Source organism: Gopherus flavomarginatus, chromosome 9 (genome assembly GCF_025201925.1).
Source record: "Gopherus flavomarginatus isolate rGopFla2 chromosome 9, rGopFla2.mat.asm, whole genome shotgun sequence".
Lineage (NCBI taxonomy): Eukaryota > Metazoa > Chordata > Testudines > Testudinidae > Gopherus > Gopherus flavomarginatus.
The window spans coordinates 25,886,940-25,909,902 of NC_066625.1; the positions used below are offsets into that span (position 1 = coordinate 25,886,940).

Sequence of the window (22,963 nt, forward strand, 5' to 3'; positions counted from 1 at the left end):
TGGTCGATTTAGCGGGTCTTCACAGACTCGCTAGATCGACCACTGATGCATCTATCTCCGAATCCTCTGGTAAGTGTAGACAAGCCCTAAGCATCTACGCTGCAGTGGTGCAGCAACAGTGCAGCTGTGGGGTTTCTTGTGTAGACATACCCACAGCGAGCCAAACACTTTGCCTCTGGAGTCCGGAACTTTCCAAACTGCCCTCAGCAGTATGAGGGGAGCAGGGCTTTCAAGCTACTAGGCAGAAGGGCTGGTTTATTCTTGTGTGGGACGCGAGGGGTTCATTTTCAAACTCTGAGCAGACCCAGCACTTAGGGTTCCCCCCCAGCCTTAGGCTTGGCAAAATTCACTTTTTAATTTTGTATCATTCCGACGGATATCAAAGTTTTTTTTTAAGCATTGTTATTTTTTATCCATTTACATTTCCACAATTGCAGGAAATTACGTGGGGGGAGGGTTAGCCAATCAGGAGCTGTCAGCCCATAATTAGTTAATGACAGTAGACCCTGCCATTCAAAAAATGAAAGCTTTGCACTTGGGAAAATGTAAAGTGTCAGAAAACACAGTGTAAATATACCTCAATCAAACTCTAGTAAATTCTCCAGCATATTTCTTCCTTTGCCTGTCTGTAAACGTTGATGATCCCTGATGGAAATATTTTTTCATGGGGCTTGGGGGATGTACAGTAAAATCCACATTTACTGAGAAAAATCGAGTCCTTCCAAGCTTTACTCATCGTGCATGCAACCCCCAGCACTGGCCCCCTTCCTAGGCAGCCTCCTCTCCTCCTCCTACTGCCCCCCCGCACGCATCTCCGCTCATCCTACCCTGCTACATGCCCTCTGCATGCCCCCAGCCCCGCCCCGCGCCGCCCCTCCGCGGTCCATGTCCCCCTGCTGGGGGCCCCAGCTCCTCCGCGCTGAGGCCTGTCCCCGCCCCGTGCGATTGTTTCCAGCAAGGGGGTGGCTCCCGCTTTCAGCCCTGCCCACCTCACTCCCCCTGCGGGCGGTGCCGGCCCCTGGAGTTACAGAAGGTGCAGCAGCTGGAGCCTGGTGCACAGCGAGGGAGACAGAGAGAGAAGTTTCCCCGGAAGGTGAGTGAGCTGGTTGCATGCGGACTGCAGCCACATGCAGCGCGGGGCGTGGGGGGCGGAAACATGCTGTGCTACCAAAGCAACTTGCACGGAAGATGGGGTAGCATGCAGCCTGGCCGCGAAGGGACACGCACCTTGGGTGGCAGGGAGGGGGAGCATGCAGCCTGGCCGCGAAGGGACATGCACCTTGGGTCGGAGGGAGGGGGAGCATGCAGCCTGGCCGCGAAGGGACACGCACCTTGGGTGGCAGGGAGGGGGAGCATGCAGCCTGGCCGCGAAGGGACACGCACCTTGGGTGGGAGGGAGGGGGAGCATGCAGCCTGGCCGCGAAGGGACAGCCACATGCGCGGGGGACAAGCATGCCCATTGTTGCAAGTCACGCGACATGCACCTGGAGCCCGGAAAGGGGGGGAAACATGCAGAGTTCATGTTGCTGTGATTGCCCGGGGGGGGGGGGGGGGCAGGGCAGGGCAGGGCATTGCTACAGATTGCAGCTGGCTTTCAAGCGAAGCAATCCTCCAGGGGCCGGGGGGGGCTGTGCAACCAGTGTGTGCTAGCCGGAGTGAGACATCCGGTTGTAACAATGGGTTGGGGGTGCTTTGCAAGTGACTCTAAAGTAGAGAGCAGAGCTCGGGGAACTCTCCGATTCTCCCCCTCTACTTTGCATCCCCTGCAAGCCCCCCTGCGCGGGGCGCACTCCCGAGGCTGCCCCGAATAGCCTCTGTTCTGCCTCGTTTGCTCGGGACAAGCCCAAAGTGAAGTGCGCGTTCAGCGGGGAGGCTCAGTAAACAGAGCCTGGGAGGGGACTGTGCGCTTCCCGCCCAGTGGCTGAAAGAAGCGATCTGGCTGCGTGTGGTTGGGTTGGGAGCCAAGTAATGGAGCCACCTCACGCTTTCCTTCTGGGTGATGGCTGATGCTGTTGCATGTAGAATCAGCTCGATGAGGCAAATCCTTGCTCTCTTCCCTCCGAACCCTCTTTCTCTCCACCCTCCTCCCTTCACTTCTGAATGGTGCCTTTGACATGACTGCCACGAAAGCAGACTACCCAAATCCTGTGGCATACAACTGATTTCTTCATCTTCAGACCTGCCCGCCTTTGAAAGCTATCAATAAGGACATTTGGGGAAGAAAAATGGAGACCTCCTTTTAACTGCTGAAATTCATTGGAGCGGGAGGGCAAATGACAGATCTTTTGCTTAGTAGAGGCTGTCCCTGCTAAATGGGGGGCAGTTAGTATAGAAGGTTTGAAAAGGTCCTTTCATTTCAGTTTTGTGAGTGTACTGTAGTAGATTTGTACTTATACAGGGTCTGTAATTAGCATATTTGGTGCCTGGACTTCTAAGTGCCTCCTGGAAAAAAAAAAAAGGTTTGGGTCTGCACTCATTCCTAACACTCACCTAAGGTGAATCACACTGAGGTTTCATCATCTTTCTCATTTCACTGAATTTATTTTAACAAGAAGGAATTCATCTTAAGACCAGTGTTTGCTCTGTAAACCTTTTTGGAATTCACATTTTTTCACTTACAAACTGTGAATATAAAATTATTCCACACAAAGGAAAACATTTTCTGCAGTAAATATAAATTTAGGCAATGCATGAGAAAGAAGAGCCCAGAAGACAAGCTTTGCTCCTAGAAAGGAAAAAAACAACAACCCTTCTTACATTATTCTGGACTTCGTAGGATAGACAGGAAAAAACAATAAAGTGCACAAAATCTTCTATGTTGGCTTCTTACAGGGACAGTTGCATATTTCAAATCATAACAATATTGCTTGTATTAATTAGCACCTCAGATTATTAAGGCTGGGAAAAAAACGAAGTCTAATTTACTTTGCATAGCTCTCAACAGTGAAAACAGACCAAGTGCACTAAATTTTACTTTTGGGTTCCATTGCTGCAAAATATGTGTTGCAAATACTACTGGGAGTGGATGTCAGTTTGTTTTTTCCCCTACAGTGTTTCTATAGGAATTTACAAAACTAATGCTAAGGAATGTTGTTTAAAAAACTATATTTGAGGCCAGGTCTGATCTCTTTAAAAAGAGAGGGTGAACAGTTGTGTTTAAATCGAGACTGTTTGAAATGATACTCTGGACACTTATTGTTTGTGAAGTTGTTTTTTACTGTCTGTTTTAGCTTAAATCGTCTCTCTTATTTTTATATTCTTCCATTTGGCAGCTATAAATATTTCTCTTTCTCCAGCCTTTTATTAATCATGGCGGTTGGCTCACTATAGCTCTGAATTAAGTCTGATTCCTGTGTAGCTGCTGTGATAGTAGCATGGAAATATGCCATGAAACACTCAGATTTGGATCAGAGGATTTACCTGCTGGCTCTTATTTTTCATCCTAGCAAAGTGCTATATCACCTTGGCCAAATACTGTATAAAATTTGGTTGCTCAAATGAATTTTGGCTTGTAGTATTAATTAATTAATTTATGCTAGCACCACGAGGCCCTGATCAAGATTGTGGCCTCATTTGTTCTAGGAGTTGTACAAGTGTGGAAGTAGACATGGTCTCTGCACTCAGGGCCAGTGCAAGGATGTTTTGCGCCCTAGGTGAAACTTCCACTTTGCGCTCCCCCCCACGCCCCCACCCTGAGTCGCCCCCCCCGCCTTGAGGCACTCCCCTTGCTGCAGCTCCCCACCCTCCTCCCTGAGGCACCCCCCCCCCGCCCAGCTCACCCCTGCTCTGAGCACGAGCACCCCGAGCACGCTGTGGCTGCTTCACTTCTCCCGCCTCCCAGTCTTGCGTCACCAATCAGCTTAGGCGCCGCAAGCCTGGGAGGCGGGAGAAGTGAAGCAGCCACAGCATGCTCAGGGATGAGGTGGGGCAGGGGTGAGCTGGGGCGAGGAGTTCCCCTGTGTGCTGCCTCCCCATTACTTGCTGCAGGTGGCCCTCCTCACGCTCCCCTGCCCCAGCTCCCTCCGCCTAAATGCCGATGGTGACCGGGGCGGCTGAAGATCGGCCGCCACAGTCGCTGCCGAAGAAAATGGTGCCCCCTGAATGCTAGCACCCTAGGCGACTGCCTAGGTCACCTAAATGGTTGTACTGGCCCTGTCTGCACTTACAAGCTTAGAGTCAGAAATATGCTCAAAGGTATACTGTAGGACAAAAAGAATCTGAAAGTTCAAATGTACTCAGAGCCTTGTTTTGCAGACTCATAATTAAAATAATGCTGTGAAAAGTGATATTTGTATGTTTGTTAATATCACTTTTCACAGCAAATCCTGGCAAGTTAAGACCTGGATGGAGGGGTCGGGGATAAGAGAGCGGGGGCCAGGGAGGATGGATGGAGGAGTGGGGGGTGAGGCAGCAGAGGCCGGGGTGATGGATGGGGGGGCCCCAACACTGTATGGTCGGAGGTGTGGGTTGGTGCCTGGGGCTGGGGGTCAGCGCCTGGGCCAGAACCACGGGAGCCCAGGGTCTGCATCCACAGCTGAATGGCCAGGGCTAGGGCTACGCAACTGAGGGTCAGTACCTAGACCCAGCACTTGCTGCTATGCTACTGAGGCTGGGGGTCGGCACCCAGGGTTGGCATTTGAGGTCCGCACCCACTGCTGCACAGCCGGGGCTAGGAGTCAGTGTTCGCCGGAGCCTGCTGCTGAGTGACCAGGACTGGAGATCGCCGTTCAGGGCCAGCACCCAACGGAGCCTGGTGTTGGTGCCCTCTGCTGCGTGACTCAGGCTGGGGATCTGCACCTGGGGCTGGGGATCGGCACCCATGGCCAGCACCTGCCATAACCCAGGGTTGACATCCAGGAGCTGTGCTCAAGATCAGTGGCCACGGCTGGGGGTGGAGTGCACGGCCAGGGCTAGGGGTTGGCATCCGGAGCCAGCAACTGCCGGAGTCCAAGGCCATCATTGGGGGTCTGCACCCAGGGCCAGAAGCTGCTGGAGCTCAGGGTCAGCACCTGGGACCAGCACCTGGGGTCAGTGACTAGGGCTGGGGGTCAGAGCACATGAATGAGGGTCAGTGCCTGCGGCCAACGGCTGCCGGCTGGATTAGGGATCAGCGTCATGCAGCCATAGCGAGGGATCAGAGCCTGCCGCCGCATGGAAGGGGTTGGAGTTTGAAGCCCATGGCTGTAGCCTAGTCTGCAGCCAGGCTCCCTAAGTCCCTGCTATCCAACCACCCCAGGGCTGACGTCCAAGCCCCACTAAGTACCTCCCCAGTGCTCCCTCAGGTAGAGAACTCACCTTGCCCCTTCAGCGTTGTGCCCGACCTGTGTCTGTAAAGTGGCGCATTGCGGAGCAACAGGGAGGGAGATAGGCCGATGCTTTGCCCCCGCCCCCCATCACCACCCAGGAAGCTGTTGTGGTTGTAGGGGAACCCCCCTGGTGGCCGCATTTGAGAAACGGTGCTTTAGTGGGCTTTGGATCAGGACCTTGTGTATGACACCAAAGATGGTAACCTGCTGTCAAACACCTATAGACAGGCATGTGTTTGAAAGAGATGATATTTCCCTTGCAGTTTGTACTAATTTCTGGGTACTTCAGTACTGGAAATTTGTAGCTAACAGGGAAGGAACTGGGGGAAGAGAAACTAGAATGATTAAAGAGCTGGAGGGCTTGATTTCTGAGGGAAGATTAAAAGAACTAAACATGGATATATTGGTCAAATGGCCACTAACTGCTGTGGGTAGGGGGAAGTGAGGACATGGTAGTGTACAATATTTGGAAGTACTGTAGAAGCATCTTCCAGGAAAGAGGGAAATATAATCATGATAGTCCAGTAGATTAAAGCTATGTATAATATAGCTTGGTAAGGGGTCTGGGGCTCTTCATAATGAAAGATGCTACAAATGTAGCATGAACATTGGTGAAATTACATCTTAAGTACCAGGAAGAATCTCCTGATAGATAGCTAGATTGATTACTGTGGAATAGTCTTTGAAGGAAAGAGGTGGAAGCCCTTTTTAAGCCCCGGGGAAATCCTGTAGAGAATAACTTTCAGAGGGAGCTAATGGGTTTTTACTGTGGAAATCTAGCTCTGTAGATATTTTGGATTTCAGTCAGGAGAGCTGAGGATTAATCCAGGATCCGCCACTCATCAAAAAGATGCTTGCTTGAAACTCAGTGGGGTTTTGGATCTGAATGAGGGACCAGCATTCACCAGCTTTTCACTTATTATATATCCAGGAAGAGACGTCTAGCAAGAAGACTGGTCATCGTCCGCCCATGAGGTTGGAACAGCAGGTGGTGGGCCGCACAGCAGACCACGTCCAACTGATCTGTTAGCCACCAGAAAGTGCAGGAAGTTGATAAGTTTGTGTAAGAAAAAGGAAACAAAAGACTATGTGTGTGCTTCTAGAAGGTGATAGGTTTTTTTAAAAAAAGTAAACTTTTACTTCTCCCGCAGGTCTGTTGTGCAGAATAAAAGGACAATCAAATACTCTATAGAGAAATGGAGGATAGATAATGGTGATTTGGTATAGAATCATAGAACCATAGGGTTAGATGGGACTGCAAGGGTCATCTAGTCTCACCCCCTGCCAAGATGCAGGATTTGTTGTTTCTAAACTATCCAAGGCCCGGTCCACACTACGCTGTTAAACCGATTTTAACAGCGTTAAATCGATTTAACGCTGCACCCGTCCACACTACACTGCTCTTTATATCGGTTTAAAGGGCTCTTTAAATCAATTTCTGTACTCCTACAAAACGAGAGGAGTAACGCTAAAATCGATATTACTATATCGATTTAGGGTTAGTCTGGGCGCAAATCGACATTATTGGCCTCATTCTTTTACAGTAGCTACCCACAGTGCACCGCTCCAGAAATCGACGCTAGCCTCGGACCACGGACGCACACCACCGAATTAATGTGCCTAGTGTGGACGCGCACAATCGACTTTATAATATCTGTTTTATAAAATCGGTTTAAGCTAATTCGAATTTATCCTGTAGTGTAGACATACCCCAAGATAGCTATCCTGCCTCCTTTTGAAAACCTCAGGTGAAGGAGCTTCCAGGACTTCCCTAGACAGTTTGTTCCATTTTCCTACTGTTCTTACAGTTAGAGAGTTTTTCCTGAGATTTAATCTAAATCGCTATGCTGTAGTTTGAACCTGTTGCCTCTTGTCCTGCACTCTGTGGCAAGAGAGAACGTTTTTCTCTGTGCCTGATCAGTCACTCTCAAACTGCACTAGTACAGCTGAAGAGAGAGTTCATCCAAGTAATTGCCATCTCTTCTGTTTCAGTGCAGGGAAAGACGGTTTCCTAAAAAGGTTACAAAGAGTTGTTTTGTATTGCCTGCCTCTGTATAATATTGTCTTTTCATCGTGTCCTCTGGGAAGACCAGTTATCTTCATTTCCTCGGACTTCTAAACTGTTCTCACTTCATTTCTTTTTATTACTCTATGGCAGGATTGTCTCTTGAGGGTCACAGAGGAAAATTCAAAGCTGAGGTTGATGCTGTAGTAGGTTTGAATTGTTTTCTTGTTCGGATCTGTAATTCCATTGCTTTAAGTTGACCTCTGCTAGCTGGGTAATGGATTTGTAATTTTCTCTCAGTGCTCGTTTTCATTTTCATAATCTGTGTGTGCAGATTTGTGGTGTCTGATGTCTGACTTATGCCACCAAGAATAATATTAAATGAGGCAAGAGAGACCCTTCACCCCATGACCCTTGCTCAAACATAGTTGAAGTCTCGCTGCTTTTGCAGCATTAATTCGTACGGCATGATCTCTGCTTTATGTGAATGAGGAAGTATCCTGGCAGAAAGACTGTGATGTGACTCTTCATAAACAAGCATATGCAGTATCACTTTAGAGGAAAACTTTGCCCATTTTTCTCAGCTCAGTAGTATGAAAATTCACACATTAAGAAGCAATTCACTCGGGATGAAATTCATCCCAGAGCAGAGAGTAAGGCCCTATACTTTAAATGTGATCAGCAAAGTGTGTGTTTGTGTGTGTATGTGTGTGAGACAGAGAAAGTGAGTGTATGTGAGAAAATTGGTTTATGCTCTCTTTGTCTCTTTGATGTATAAAGAAGGCTGAATTGTGTGTTTTCCATGTAGATGAAAATTATATGGAATGTATAAAAATTATACTTGTGTGCTTACCCCCTCTGTTCCCCCCAGAAATGTGAGACATGTCAAATCTTTTCTTCCCTGTTTTTGCTGTAGGGTTTATTGGTGACTCAGAGTGGGTGTTTTCACAGAGCTTAACTGAACGGGTAGGGTTTAAATAGCCTGAATAAAAATCACTTCCTATCTCAGTTAATCAAGGTTCACTTTAATGGTTTCTCTGACATCATAATTTTACTAGTTCTTCATTCACTTATAGAGTCTTCCAGGAAAAACAGATCAGACAAGACCTGACTTTCTAATGCAAAAAAACAAACAAAAAGAAAACAAAAAAACAACCCCCCCCCCCACAAAAAAACCCAAAAACCAACCAAGCAGGGGAAGAGATTTTGGGAAGTGGTAGTGGAGGTGGGGGAAACTTTCCCAGACTCCTTCACACATCACAAAGAAACAAAAGAGGCACAGACCCCATTTTCTGTTCCTTTGCAAATCATCAGTGATCTCTGCGCTCAAGTGGGATGTTCAGGGCTGCTGTGTTGCTTTTCCTGCATGGGGATGAATAAAAATGAATATGGATAAACTGAAATAACAAATCCCTTTTAATAACAATTGCCATTTCTGAATCTCTTGCTGGGAAGTGACACCAGCCATGTTAGAACACAGCATTAAGAGACTGTAACTCAGTTTCCAAACTGTTAATAATGTAACGGGCATAGGGAATGAATGTTAAGATACGCTACATTAACCATTGTTTGAATATTGGACATTTTATGCTAATCTAGCAGTCTGCCCTGAATTCTTCCCTTGTGGGGGAGAAAACCTGCTGGCTGGGGGAAAGTGCTCTGAAAATGTCTGCATCTTACAGCGTTTCGGGGGCATAGTGTGCCTGTCCCGCTATATTGCTTAGTGAACTTCCCCCAAACATACATGTGTGCCGGACAGCATGACTGATTTAGGAACTGAAGCTCCTCCTTCAGAGTGGCATGGAACCCTTTGTCTGAGGCCTTGGCTACACTCACACTTTACAGCGCTGCAACTGGGGTGTGAAAAAACACCCCCCTGGGCACTGCAAGATACAGCGCTGTAAAGCGTCAGTGTAATCAGGGCAGCAGCGCTGGGAGCGCGGCTCCCAGCGCTGCACGCTACACCCGTAAAGGATGTGGTTTACATGCAGCGCTGGGAGAGCTCTCTCCCAGCGCTGCTGCTCTGACTACACTCACACTTCAAAGCGCTGCCGCGGCAGCGCTCCCGCAGCGCTGCCGGGGCAGCGCTTTGAAATTCCAGATGTAGCCATACCCTGAGACAGGGGTAGGTGCTATGGGAAAGCAAGTTAACACTGCAACTAGTAAAAAGAACAGGAGTACTTGTGGCACCTTAGAGACTAACAGATTTATTTCAGCATGAGCTTTCGTGAGCTACAGCTCACTTCTTCGGATGCATAGAATGGAACACACAGACAGGAGATATTTATACATACAGAGAACCTGAAAAGGTGGAAGTACGCATACCAACAGGAAGAGTCTAATCCATTGAGATGAGCTATCATCAGCAGGAGAAAAAAAACTTTTGAAGTGATAATTAAGATGACCCATAGAAGGTGTGAGGAGAACTTAACATAGGGAAATAGATTCAATTAGTGTAATGACCCAACCGTTCTCAGTCTCTGTTTAGGCCTGAGTTAATTGTATCTAATTTGCATATTAATTCGAGTTCAGCAGTCTCTCTTTGGAGTCTGGTTTTGAAGTTTTTTTTGTTGCAAAATTGCCGCCTTCAAGTCTGTCACTGAGTGATTAGAGAGGTTGAAGTGTTCTCCCACTGGTTTTTGAATGTTGTGATTCCTGATGTCAGATTTGTGTCCATTTATTCTTTTGCGTAGAGACTGTCCGGTTTGGCCAATGTACATGGCAGAGAGGCATTGTTGGCACATGATGGCATATATCATGTTGATAGATGTGCAGGTGAATGAGCCCCTGATGGTGTGGCTGATGTGATTAGGTCCTGTGATGGTGTCACTTGAATAGATATGTGGACAGAGCTGGCATCGGGCTTTGTTGCAAGGATAGGTTCCTGGGTTAGTGTTTATGCTGTATGGTGTGTGGTTGCTGGTGAGTATTTGCTTCAGGTTGCGAGGCTGTCTATAAGCGAGGACTGGCCTGTCTCCCAAGATCTGTGAGAGTGAGGGATCATCTTTCAGGATAGGTTGTAGATCTTTGATGATGTGCTGGAGAGGTTTTAGTTGGGGGCTGTAGGTGATGGCTAGTGGTGTTCTGTTATTTTCTTTGTTGGGCCTGTCCTGTAGTAGGTGGCTTCTGGGTACTCTTCTGGCTCTGTCAATCTGTTTTTTCACTTCAGCAGGTGGATACTGTAGTTTTAAGAATGCTTGATAGAGATCTTGTAGGTGTTTATCTCTGTCTGAGGGATTGGAGCAAATACGGTTGTATCTTAGAGCTTGGCTGTAGACAATGGATTGTGTGGTGTGTCCTGGATGGAAGCTGGAGGCATGTAGGTAAGTACAGCGGTCAGTGGGTTTCTGGTATAGAGTGGTGTTTATGTGACCATTGCTTATTAGCACAGTAGTGTCTAGGAAGTGGACTGCTTGTGTGGTCTAGGCTGAGGTTGATGGTGAGATGGAAATTGTTAAAATCACGGTGGAATTCCTCGAGGGCTTCTTTTCCGTGAGTCCAGATGATGAAGATGTCATCAATGTAGCGCAAGTAGAGTAGGGGCGTTAGGGAATGAGAGCTAAGGAAGCGTTGTTCTAAATCAGCCATAAAGACGCTGGCATAATGTGGGGCCATGCGGGTACCCATAGCAGTGCCACTGACTTGAAGGTATATATTGTCCCCAAATGTGAAATAGTTGTGTGTGAGGACAAAGTGACAAAGTTCAGCCACCAGGTTAGCCGTGATATTATCGGGGATACTATTCCTGATGGCTCGTAGTCCATCTTTGTGTGGAATGTTGGTGTAGAGGGCTTCCACATCCATAGTGGCCAGGATGGTGTTTTCTGGAAGATCACCGATGGATTGTAGTTGCCTCAGGAAGTCAGTGGTGTCTCGAAGATAGCGGGGAGTGCTGGTACCATAGGGCCTGAGGAGAGAGTCCACATAGCCAGACATTCCTGCTGTTAAGGTGCCAATGCTTGAGATGATGGGGCTTCCAGGATTTCCAGGTTTATGGATCTTGGGTAGCAAATAGAATACACCTGTTTGGGGTTCTAGGCACATGTCTGTACAGATTTGTTCCTGTGCTTTCTCAGGGAGTTTTTTGAGCAGATGGTGTAGTTTCTTTTGGTAATCATCAGTGGGATCAGAGGGTAATGGCCTGTAGAATGTGGAGTTAGAGAGCTGCCTAGCAGCCTCTTGTTCATATTCCGACCTATTTATGATGACAACAGCACCTCATTTGTCAGCCTTTTTGATTATGATGTCAGAGTTGTTCTTGAGGCTGTTGATGGCATTGTGTTCAGCACGGCTTAGGTTCTGGGGCAAGTGATACTGCTTTTCCACAATTTCAGCCCATGCACGTTGACGGAAGCAATCTATAAAGAAGTCCAGTCTGTTGTTTCGACCCTCAGGAGGAGTCCATGCACAATCCTTTTTATTATAGTGTTGGTAGGAAGGATTCTGTGGGTTAGTATATTGTTCAGAGGTGTGTTGGAAGTATTCTTTGAGTTGGAGACGGCGAAAGTAGGATTCACTCCCATGTGGGTTTTCATTGGGAAAGTTGCTGAATTCAGAGAGGAGCATATCACCTAGAGGATCTGATTTCTAGCCCTCCCGGACAGATATGGAGAGATCCATGGGCCATGTTAGCTTGGCTCTGCTACTCAGATCCCTGTGTGTGCTTAGGGTGCTCTGCACTGGGCAGCAGAGGAGGGTAATAGAACCTTAAGTGTTCAACTTAAGACACTAAACATTATAATAGGAACTAAATAGTTTATTATGTTGGCCTTTGACATTGCTGGTGCACAAAAGACATCCCGGTGCAGACATGGCCGAGGCAGTTAGGATTTAATTGTCCACCAATGGCAGAAACAGTAGAGAGTGTAGTGTAGATAGGAGTCCGCCTTTCTTACTATAGTCCTCTAGCCCTGCTCTGTGTAGAAATGTGTGAGTCCCCTTTTCAGGACACCTCTGTCAATAGAGAACTGAGGTCCAGGTGCCTTGTTATCAGAAGGTCCTGTCTGTAACTAAACTTGAACAAAAATGCCTGAGAGGGCATACTATGAATCCCCTGGTCAGCAGCAGTTACCTGCACAAGTTCTCCTGTTAACAACAAGTTTCCGCAGTGAGAGGAAGAGGTTGGTAACCAGGTCCAGTGTTTGCTCGTAAATTTCTCTTGATCGATGAACTTCTAGGCAGCTGGTCTGAAGAAAATGGAAGCATTTTTCCTTTAGAGGAAGGCATGTGTTGAGTTGTGGAAATGTCTTCATCCCCTTTAACCCAAATCCCAGGTCTTGCAGTGCTCCCAGAAGTGTTTTCCTTCAAGCCTGTGTATTTTCTGACAGTGCTGCAGTTTCAGATAACATCCAGATAAGGAGTGTATTGTGTCCAGGAAACATTAGAGCTTGACCTTCCAGTGTTCTTTAAAGTTTACTTTTTTGTATGCTACTGTGTTCACCAGAACCCAAGCAGTGGGCAGAGTGAATAAGTCATGCTGCTGACAAAGCAAGTAATGAAGCAAAATGTTCTGTTTAGATACTAATATAGGCCCTATCACCACAGTAGCAGGGTTCTTGCCTTTTTGGTAGTGGTGATAGGTGTTTTTTCTGGGTGATGTGTGCATGCATGGTTGGTTGTTTCAAAAAACTGCTTAGAGGAAGTTGATGGGAATGAAATAATCATCATATCTGAAGGCCATGTAAGAGTTGTAATCAACACTTAGAAATGCATCCTTGGCCGTTAGGCATTTTCTTTTCACAGATGCTTGTCCATGACGCAGTTGCTGAAGTGTAAACAAATATGATTCAGCCTTTTCTGACCAAGAGCAGGATGACAATGCCAGTCAGCATAGGCACAGGAACTAAAGGTGTGGCGGGTGCTGCAGAACCCCCTGGTTTTGTGTGGGATCCTAGTCACCAGCCCCATGCCCAGGGTCTCGGTGCTGCTGGCCCCATGCCCAGGGTTCTGGCTGATGCCAGGCCCGCACCAGGGGATCTCCTCCTGGACCTACGCCTGGGGCTCTGCTCTGGGGAGAGGAGGCGCCAACAAGGGTAAGGGGGTGCGAAGTAAAAAGTTTGGGGACCACTGGCTTTCAGCACCCTCACTGTAAAAAGTGTTTCAGCACCACTGCCAGTCAGCACAGCTCAAAAAAGTATTCAGGCCTGTGTGCCCTGCTAACAGCCAGCTAGTAAGATGGAATGTGACTGCTTTGTAGGTTTTGACTTGAGAATGATAAGTTACTTCTTATTTCAGATGGTACTTAGAGTAAATCTGTCAATAACGATTATGAAATACGACACAGGGCCTTTCCGAAGTGCTTCCTCTGGGTAGATAATGGTAGATGAAGGATTTTGTTGTACAAAGGAGGCATGAAATACTGGTTAAGTAGAAGGCTCTCAAGTTGGAAGATGGGTTCTGTTCCTGGCTTTGCCATTGATTTGTGTGGAGAAAGTATGTCTGAGAGGTGACCCTGAAAGTGACATTGTAGGGTTCAATGGTTACTCGTTCTCATGACTTCGAACTAGTGCTGATGAAGAAAAAGAAGGGCAGCACAAGATTCGATGTGGACTATAGACAATTAAATGAAGTTGCTTTAAAGGATTCTTACCATTTTCCTGAATAGATGATAGCCTGCAGAAGCTTAAAAGTGGACCTTAAAAGTAGATATTGGCAAGTGGAAGTGGATCCAAAAGACAGGGAAAGGACCCTCCTTTTGTCTTAATGCCAACTCTGGAAGTCACTATGGGTTTTCAAAGTCAAACCAAGAGTTTTCCATTCCCACATCATCATAACAAAAGTACAGTGCCCCCAGTCCCCTACACCCATTCCCAGTTGACCCTGAGGCACTAGCATAATAAACATAAATAATACTTATGCCTTTGTTGACTCCTGCCAGTTCCATTGCTTGTACTAGGTTTACACCAAATTGATGTAACTTTTGGCCCTGAAATTGGAACTTGGTAAACAATTTTGTTGATGCGAAGAGGTAATGGAATCCAGATTCACAGCCATAGCTATTTGGCTCACAATAAAATTGAATTTGGTCACTATTTGACTTGAGTCCATCTGTAGAGCTGGTCTGCGGAGTAGAGGTGCTGGTTGTGCACTGTTGCTTTTCAGAGTAAAGCTACTCGAACCTTTCTGTGCCTCAGGCCATGTGTACTTTATGGGCACGACAGTGGCAGTTATTGCACTGTAGCTGTGCCACTGCAGTGCCATAGTGTAGATGTGTCCTACACAATGGAAGAGGTTTTTCCACCTTCTCAAGTCACAGCGGCTAGGTTGATGGAAGCATTCTTCTGTCAACTTAGATGTGCCTATGCCATGGGTGAGTTTGGCATACTGGACTTCGGGTAAAATGGGAATAATAAATTACCCATAGGTATCGTTTAAGGCTTAATTAATTAGTGTGTTAAAACAGTTTTGAGCCTACTAGAAGGTACTGTAGGAGTCTGAGATGTTACACTTGTGTTTTCCAGACTGCCAGCCGAATGATCATTTAGTGGGATTGGTCTAATTTGCACTCTACAGAGGGTTAAGATGCTTACTGAAATGGCTCCTGCCCCTCAGGCTGTTGTAGAGTTTGTGATTTATTGGTATGTTGCCTCAGCCTACTACTGCTTCATGCAGTCACAAATCTTTCTTATGCTATGTACTGATTTTTATTTCAATCAGTGTGGAAAATGGAATTTATTTACGGAACCTTCTTGCTGTAGTATAAATTGTGCTATCAAGGCCCGGTTGGGAAGGGATCTAATTGGACAGAAGGTAAAGTGGCTATATTCTCTGTAGTATAGGTAGTTGGTAATGTATGCATTCGAAGAGGAAACAGTTTCGTGGCATTTGAATGTTAAATAGCACTTGTCCTATATATCTTAGTTAAATTAACTGAGAAGTTTTGCGTGATACTCTAAACATTTTATTTTGTATTATAGTTGATTAAGCCCTTACCTTGAAAGGATGCATAAGTGCTTTTGTATATTAAATTGGTCACTATTAGAAGTGTGACTGATGTTCTTGTTCAGAGTCTGAAAATCCAAATGAATCTACTGCTTCTGGTCCTGAGGAAAATCTGAATGTGAATCTATGTGAGCAGACTTGAGTCTAAGGACAGACAGCTCTTCTGCCTTTGCTGCTGCAGGGTGAGATTAACAAGACTTGGTTCAGTTTCGCTTTGCTGTGGCTTTGCAAAGCCCTGGGTGTATTAACCTGAGCAGGGACTGGAGCTGTTCACAGAGAAGGAAGATTCGGAAGTAACAAGCACTTTCTGGCCTTACAGCAAGATTACAAGAGGAAGATATACACCTTCAATTGAGGCACTTGTCTGCTGGCACAGCAAAGAGAATAATCATTACTTTTCTCCGTCTGATTGGCAGCCAGTTTATTTTCAACCTGTTCCCAATCTGGAGAGTAATGAGACAAGAATTGTGGCTTGACAGAAACTTTATATAACATGCTTTATACTTCCTATCATTAGCATGTTGACTACACTCTAGTTCCAAACAGGTGTTATGTCTCCCACGTGCTGTACAAATGCCAGCTAATCCCCACAACACCACTGTGAAGTAGGTCGATATCATCCCAGTTTTACGGATGGGGAAACTGAGGCACAGAGGTGAAATGATTTACAGAGGCCAGTACCGTGATGCATTCTGAGATTCAGGATCACAGTTCAGTTGTTTTTGGCTCCCTGTCCCAAACTTGATCTGCTAGTTGATGCTGTTCTCATTTAGGTTTAGTTTTTCAGTTTGTTTTGTGGTCTAACTTTTGACTCTTTGAGCTTTTAATACGGTTCTGTTCTTGTGCTCTGATTGCTTGGCATTTGCTAAACTATCCGGTGTTTGACTACAGGTTAGCGTAAAATGCTGCTGACGGTAGCTAGAGTAAGAGTGTAGAATACTTATAAAATCTTATCGTCATTGCTCAATAAATCTGCCTTTTTGCCATGTTTAATATAAAAACGACAGTGAGCCCTGAAGTGGGTTAAAAATTGAAATATATTAATCCTGCCACTCTCTCCTGACTAGCGCAACTGCTGATCTGGTTTCATAGTTTAATTTTTGAAAGTACAGATTCCCAGTCTTCAGTTCAATTGCTTAGAAGAGCTGTTCCATTATATATAAGGTACCTGCAGTAGTTTAAATCATTTATCAGTCTAAAGTTCATTTAATCAGATTAATGGGATGAGTTTCCAGAGTGATACCTGAACCACTTCTGTCTCAGAGCGTTAAATTGGTGAGGATACTATGAGATTTCTTTTTTCTTGTCTATCCCCATTTTTAGAAGTACTCCAGCAGGAGAATCCCTCATAGGAGCTGGAACAGAGGAAGCTAAGCCCTGCTGTGCAAGGATGCAGTGCTGACCATCTCCTGCTACTGGAGGTCTTCTGTGGAGTGGTAGAGGGAGGAGTAGATCCTAAGGCCATGTCTACACTACAGCCTATGTCGGCAAAATTTACGTCGCTCAGGGGCGTGAATATTCCATCCCCCTGAGTGGTATAAGTTTCGCCAGCATGAGTGATAGTATGCACAGCACTATATGGGCTGGGAGAGCTTCTCCGGCCAACATAGCTACCACCACCTGTTGAGGTGGTGGTGTTATGATGTTGACAAGAGAGCTCTCTCCCATCGGCATAGAATAGCTACGCAGGAGATCTTACAACGGCGTAGCTGCATCGGTACAGCTGTTCCGCTGTAGGCTTGCTAGTGTAGATGTACTAATATACAAAATGGGAGTGATGCACAGAGATGGGGAGAAAAGCAGAGAAATGTAGCCATTAAATGGGCTGCTAGCGCGTCCCTATTAGAACTCAGGTATCCCCCCCCCCTCCTTGCTTTGAGAGTGTGTATGGAAAATCTGCATCTTTTGTCTGATGCTAATACAATTTAAATAAGCCTGAGAACTATGTCAGTGAGTGCAGGTTAAGTAGGTGTGTCATTGTGTGGTGGGCGTTTTTTATTTGTTTTTTGGTCCGGGGAAATGTGGGAAAGACACTAAATTTTATGCATGTGGAGTATGGTTCTAATACTTTGGTGTGTTAGAATATCTACCATCGTCTTGAAAAGATTGTTTAGGGACTAATCAGTTTTCTGAGGGGTAGGGAGAGTTTGACAGATCAAAGACATTTTTTCCACCTTCTTTCTTCCTTCCTCCCCAGAAATTGAGAATTCTACTCCCTCCTTCTTCTCTACAGAAGCTGAGAATTTGTCATTTACTAAGATTATAGATAATTGGATCTTTGTGACTCACTAACTGATACAGAGGTAGATTGGTAATGTTGTTTCAGTCACAAATTTTAGATGAATTGATTTTAGAGAGTCTGAATGTTGGATTAGACCCAGATTATTAGACTCAAGTGTTTAGATTGATTTATAGAATGACTAATATGATGAGAAGCTGAGGTAATGGGTGCATTATAACAGGGAGAAGTATAGAACAGAGAGGGAAAAGACTTTGATAGCCTGTGGTTTCTTCACAGCACCAGTGAGGGGATCCAGTTATTTATATAATGTGTAAGCAGCTGCTGGGATCGCACCATAGCACCTATTTCTTGCTGGAACATTTGCAAGGAAAATGTCCTCATAGAAGTAACCTTTCTGAATCTGTCTTTCTGTCTAATCCAACAGGTATTTGTGCTGCATAAATACTTAAAAAGTGTAGGTTTATTTTTGTAACATGATCTAATTTTTTTATTGAAGACCTTAGATGGGGAGGAAAGTTAGGGTATGTCTACACTTAGGGGAACTATACTGCCATGTAGGTGCAGTCTGCACCTCCCCAAATGATGTTGGCTACATCCAGTGGAAGCACTCTTCTGTTGTCATAGCTGCATCAACACTGGGGGTTATGACGGCATAGCTACGTCACTTAGGGTGTGGTTTTTTCACACCCCTGACCAACACAGCTGTGTCGCTATAACTCTTAAGTATAGACCAATACTTAGTCATGTTTTAATTAGTCCTGATACATCTGTAACCACTTATACCTGACACTGATGGTAAATGTAATTGGACAGACCCAGAATTTCAAGTGGTTTGGAAAGTTTGGTACTTGGTAACTTAATAAAACTGTATTTTGGAGCGCTGATGGAATGGTGTGAGAGAAGCCATCAATCCAGCTCTGTTCTGAATTGTATTGCCCGATCTTCATGTCTGGGAGCCTTGAGTGTAAGACTGCTGCAATGTTCAGTATGTGTGTGTTAGCAGTAGTAATTGAGAGGGCTGGAGAGAGAGGAAAATATGAACTGATACTGGGCCCCAAGCCTGCAACTGAAACCATTTGGACAGCCCCCTGCACTCCTTGTGGAGTCCTGTTGACTTCCTTATGGTTTTATATGGGCACAGGAATCTGTCCACATGTTTTGAATTGGAGTCTTAGTTTGTACCGTATGCTTGTGTACTGCAAAAGTGGGAGCTCCAAAACGGAGCTACAGTAACTCCTCACTGAACGTTGTAGTTATGTTCCTGAAAAATGCAACTTTAAGTGAACTGATTTTAAGCAAATCCAATTTCCCCATAAGAATGAATGTAAATAGAGATGAGTTAGGTTCCAGGGAAATTTTTTTTTGCCATACAGTACAGTACTATAGCTGGGAGGTGCCCACACCTTACCCCACACAGGCACAGCCCACTGGCACTGGAGACAATGAGACAGGCAGGGAGGCTGAAGGTGTGGTAGGCTAGGAGAAGCATGTTGCACAGCAGCAGCTTCCCCTACTCTGCAAGCAGCAGGGGCGGGGGGCTCAACCCTCAGCCTGCCCACGCCCCTCCTTCCTCCAAGCCCCTATCCTTAACCCACCTCTTCTCCCCCCCCTTTACTCCGCACGCTGCGTCCTCACTCCTTTCGCCTCCTGCCCGCGGGGCTGTGGGGGGTATGTAGGGGAGCTGATGGGGGGCTGCCAGCTATGGACAAAGCTGGCAGCCAAACAGTGGTATAGCAAAGCATTGCACAACTTTAAATAGAGCATGTAATTGAGCAGGGATGCAAGATTGAAACAATGTTAAATGAGAGGATGTTAAGTGCATATCCATAGCCTTCAGAGATTAGTCTGCCATGCTCTAGTTTTCAACAGTTGTGCTTGTGAATCCTCAATTTCTGCTGATTTAGCATTGTTCAGAACTTGATGATAGAACTGGCTGTTTGTTTTATGCTAACTTGCCTACATGATCATATGTAATGAAGCCACTAACTAGGTAATTAATTAGAGATGCCCTGCAAAAGATTAAAAAAATTATTGGACTTGAGTGCCTTTTCCACCAAGATATATAGAAACTGTGAGAACATTTTAATCCCCGCCCAACTGCTTCTTTACATTTAGAAATATCAGGAGTGAAATGTCTGGTCGTTCCTAGAGGGCTTCCTGGGTATGCGATAATGTATGTATTGTGTGCTCCCACACTGTAGCTGAGCTTGGTTGGATCTTTGACAAAGTCTTCCTTTGTCCAAAGTGTATTTTAGTCATTGAAGTTGAATAGGTGTTAACAAAAAGTACAGATTTAAACAGCCTGGTTAAAATATATATGTATATTTTTCCTCTCTCGGTAATTCAGCTTTCACTCTTAACTCAAGTAGTGGTGTCATTTCACTAATTGGCCAATCTTCCAGGACAGATGCAAAAGAAACAAGCAGAAGCTGCCCTCCACCAACTTTCCCATCTCTTCTTACTCATCATACAGAAGCAAACAGTAGCACAAACATATTAACTTCGCCCCCCCTTTACAGGTCACCATTAAATACCTTTGACCTGGCCTGACTTGTCGATATGGGCTAACGTAGGGGCCCCCTCCTTTGGATATTTTGGTTTATTGATTGAGCGGTAGTTGAAACAAAGTAGTGTCTGGACCACTGGTAGCTTTGTTTTGGATCTTGAATGATGAGGCAGAAGGTGCTGAGCTAGCTGATTATGCTTGTTATAAACTATGCTTGTTATAATTTATAACAAACTAATTCCTAGTTTATTGTAAGCTTTTCAGAGGTTAAGTTGAAGCCAGGTTTGCAAATGGAATTTTCAGATTTTTGAATTAATTATTCATTAAAATGTATTCTTGCTAGGTGCTGCAACAGTTATATAAATGATTCAGTAGCCAAAAAAGCTCCAAAACACTTTGTGGTCTATGTACTGCAAAGGACCACTTCGTTCAACCTCAATTAATTTTGATTAGCAGTTTCTAAAGGCCATCGAACAAATTTGGTGCGATGAAAATGTTTCTTACTTGCTTAAATTACTTTCTGGACTCTGTTACTTCTGAGTCTGTAAAGCAAATTTGAAATACACCACCTCAGATTTGTTTTACATACTTATTACGCAACTTCCTGTCTTGAGACTCTTCCAAATATACAATTCCAAATATACAATTACTTTTAATAAAGCCACTTCTGTTATGCAACTTATTTATTTACTTATTTTTTGGTGTCTATAATGCTATCAAGACAGGTTTCATGGGAATATTTCTTGATAGAACTATCCTTGTGAGTTCATGAAAAGCAAGAAAGGAATCTCTGCAATTTTCACAGAATATGTATACAGTACTGTTCACACCCATATGGCTTAATTTAACTTCACAGCAGAGTATTTCATTTTTAGATCTAAATACCACATTCATCCTAACTTTTCAAGCTTTTGGTAAGCATCTCTATCAAGTAAGTAGCTGGCAAGCTATTTAAGTACAGTAGAAGCTCAGAGTTACAAACACCTCGGGAATGGGGTTGTTCGTATCTCTGAAATGATCGTAACTCTGAACATAACATTATGGTTCTTTCAAAAGTTTACAGCTGAACATTGACTTAATACAGCTTAGAAACTTTACTATGCAGAAGAAAAATGCTGCTTTTAACCATCTTAATTTAAATGAAACAAGCACAGAAACAGTTTCCTTATCTTGTCAAATCTTTTTTTTAATTATCCGTTGTTTTTTCGTCTCTGCTGCCTGACTGCAGTACTTCCAGTTCCAAATGTGGTTGATTGGTCAGTTCGTAACTCTGGTGTTTGTAACTCTGAGGTTCTACTGTAGGTAATTGACACGTGCAGTTTCTGTTGAAAAAGCTCAATCCTGTTTAAATATGTATTTGTATTTGTATTTTATTTTCTGTGGTGGAAAGAGGGAGCGCCTAAGGTACATTTTTTAAAAGCACCTCAGTTCATCTTCAAAAATGAGATGTTGGAAGCAATATAAGATAACCTAAAAAAAAATTCGCTAATTCCAGAATAAGAGAGTCCACATGTGGAGTCATCCCGATATAGCTACAGCTTTGTAGTTATACTGGCATAGTTATGTGGGTACATTTCCTCATGTCCTAAATCACTTAGGCCCTTTTGAAAGATGCCACCTTTAGAGTCTGGGATAGGCTTTTTCAGTAGAAATTAAAAATAAATCCTGGAACTGCATGTGTCTTTATTATTTGAAGTTAATGCTCTGCCCACATGTGCGCAGTTGCAGAAAGGGGGCCTGAAATTTGTAACAGAACAGGATAGGAACCAGAACTCATGCGCTGCTCTGCCTGCAGAACTGTTGCAGTGAAGGCGCAAGTAATAGCAAATTCAGGTTGTTCAGCTTAATCCCTTTCCATCCGTAGACCAGTTGGGAGGTAGATAGACTTCAGTCACAATGAGTTTATCTGAAAAGATGGCATAAAAAGTATTACTTATTGCCTCTATGCTTCAAGATCAATCACAATAATGGCTAATAATGAATGGATCTGGGGGGCATAAGAATTCTTTGCCACGGGCCAGAAACATTGATTATGGAAGATTGCTTAGGGAACATTGATTACACATGCTGACAGGTAACTTGTAGACAGGCTAAATCTTCAGAAATACTTGTTATTACCCAGGAGCATTATCTAGTTGTAAGGTGTGTGGCTTTTTCTGTCTCTTATTTGTCTTTTAACCTCTAGGTGAAAGCCCCCCTCACTCCTAAGATTTGCGTGTTAATTACATGAGGAAAATTCATTCTTCTTTACACGTATGAAACTGCACCTCCCCTTCCCCGCACCTTCCTGCTCTGGCATCCTGGAACCCTTTCCATCCCTTGCCCTCATTCAATGTCCCTGCCCCTCCATTCTTCCTCCCTTCCCACCCCCCAGTTCTTTCCCCATTGTGAACTCCCTTCTCCTTCCCATGTTTCCTTGATCCACATGGTCTCTCCCTCCTCTCCACAGTTCCCCTCCACTTTCCTCATGTTCTGCCTGGGCCTCGTATGGGGACAGGTTTAGCTGAGGGCAGTGGACCTCATTTCCACTGGGAACAATAAGAGATGGCAGCCATCTTTACGAGGAGCAGCCTCACTTCTACCTGAAAAGACTGTGGAGAAGTGGCAGTCGCCTTGGGTGAGGGCTATATATGGCTTCTGTTCCATTGAGAGCAATGAGACATAACAGCCATTTTAAGCAAGGGGAAGGGGGGAATGTGAGGAAAGCTCCTGCTTTCTGCTGGCTGGACCTGAGTTTAGCGTAGACGCCCAGAACTAGAAAAATGTAATAGTGTGAGAGTTGGCAACTCTGGAGCCGGGGTGTGGTACTGGGACCCCTGGGTTCTGTTCCCAACTGTGGGAGGAGAGCAGTTAGAACAAGGGGCTGGGCTGTGGAGAGTCTGGGGTCTGTTCCCAGCCCAGCCGCTGTTCCGGTGCAACTGGCGGCCTTGTAGCTGGGAAATGCCAGGCTGTAACGTGGCCGT

The 22,963-nt window shown here is 45.2% G+C and overlaps 1 protein-coding gene across 1 annotated transcript in view; it reads left to right on the plus strand.

Moving 5' to 3' along the window:
• The first annotated feature begins 972 nt into the window (after positions 1 to 972).
• CARHSP1 (calcium regulated heat stable protein 1) overlaps positions 973 to 22,963 on the plus strand; it is a 56,704-nt gene continuing 34,713 nt past the window's right edge. Inside the window, exon 1 of the mRNA XM_050966507.1 lies at positions 973 to 1,093. The gene's annotated coding sequence lies outside the window, so the exon portion shown is untranslated. The remainder of the gene's footprint in view (positions 1,094 to 22,963) is intronic.